A 1,699-nucleotide genomic window follows, 5' to 3' on the forward strand; every position below is an offset into this window, starting at 1 on the left:
AGCATACAATTGTTTATAGTATTCTCTTTTAATTATTTTAATTTCCAAAAGACCTCACTTTCATTTCCAATTATTTATCTTTTTCCCTTTACCAGTCAAGCTAGGGATTTATCTATTTTATTGATCTTTGCAAAGAATCAACTTTTCATTATGTTGATTCTCTAAATTATTTTTCTATTCTCTATTTAATTTATCTCCACTGTCATCTTTATTATATCCTTTCTTCTCCTAACTTTAGGTTTAGACTGCTGTTCTTTTTCTAGTTGCTTAAGATATGCTGTTAGGTTATTGATTTGAGATCTTTTTTTTCCTTCAAAGATTTATTTATTCCCCCATTATCTACTCTCTGTGTCCATTTGCTGTGTGTTCTTCTGTCTCTGCTTTTCTTCTCTGTAGGCAGCACTGGGATCCCATCTTGGGACCTTCCAGAGTGGAAGATAGGTGCTCCATCTCTTATGCCACCTCAGCTCCCCAGTTTGCTGCATCACTTGCTGTCTCTCCTCTATGTCTTTTTTGGTGCTTCATCTTGCTTCACCAGCTCTCTGTTCATCCCAGTTTGCCACATGTGCCAGCACTCTTCTGTGGGCCAGCTTGCCTGGGGAATCAACCCTGGACCTCCCATATGGTAGATGGGACACAATTGCTTGAGCCACATCTACTTCCCTCTTCTTTTTTAAATGTAAGAATTTACAGCTTTAAATTCCCCCCTGTGTATTGATTTCTCTTTATCTCATAAATTTTGGTTTGCTGTGCTTTCATTTTTATTTGTTTCTAAGAAATTTCTAATCTCCTTGATTTCCTTTTTGACCCACTGTTGATTAAGACTTTTAAAATTGCCACATATTTATGAATTTTACAGTTTTCCTTCTTTTATGGATTTCTAACTTCATTCCATTGTTGTTGACTAAGAGGCTTTGTATTATTTCAATCTTCTAAAGTTTATTGAGACTTGTTTTGTTACCAAACATATGGCCTATCATAGAGAATGATCTATGTGCACTAGAGAAGAGTGTGTATTTGCTATTGTATTCCATATATATGTCTTCTATGTCTAGTTGCTCTATAGTATTGTTTAAGTTTTCTGTCTCCTCATTGATCTTTTGTATAAATGTCATATCTATTTTTTTTAGCTCTTTATCTATATTTTTCTTATTTCTCCCCCCTCCTCCCTCTGTTGTCTGCTCTCTGTGTCCATTCACTGTGTGTTCTTTTGTGTCTGTTGTATTTTCATTAGACAGCTCTGGGAACACATCCTGGGACCTTCCAGAGTGGGAGAGAGGTGATCATTCTCTTGCTCCACCTTAGCTGTCTACTTCACTGAGTCTCACATTGTCTCTTGTCTGCGTCTGTTTTTTGTTGTTGTATCATCTTGCTGTGTCAGTTCTCCATGTGGGTGGCACCACTCCTGGGTGGTCTGCTCTCCTGTGTGGAGCTGCACTCCTTGCATGGGTGTCACCCCTGTGTGGGGTGACAATCCTTGCACATGGCAGCACTCCATGTGGGCCAACTGGTTCAGGAGACTCTGGGTATTGAAAATCAGACCTCCCATATGCTAGGTAGAAGCTCTATTCATTGAGCCATATCTGCTTTCCTATATCTGCTATTGAAAGTGTTGTCTTGAAATCTCCAACTGCTGTTATAGAACTGCCTATTTCTCCCTTCAATTTTGTCAGTGCTTGCATATGTATTTTGGGACTCT

The sequence above is a fragment of the Dasypus novemcinctus genome, chromosome 10 (assembly GCF_030445035.2).
Source record: "Dasypus novemcinctus isolate mDasNov1 chromosome 10, mDasNov1.1.hap2, whole genome shotgun sequence".
In the NCBI taxonomy this organism is placed as follows: domain Eukaryota; kingdom Metazoa; phylum Chordata; class Mammalia; order Cingulata; family Dasypodidae; genus Dasypus; species Dasypus novemcinctus.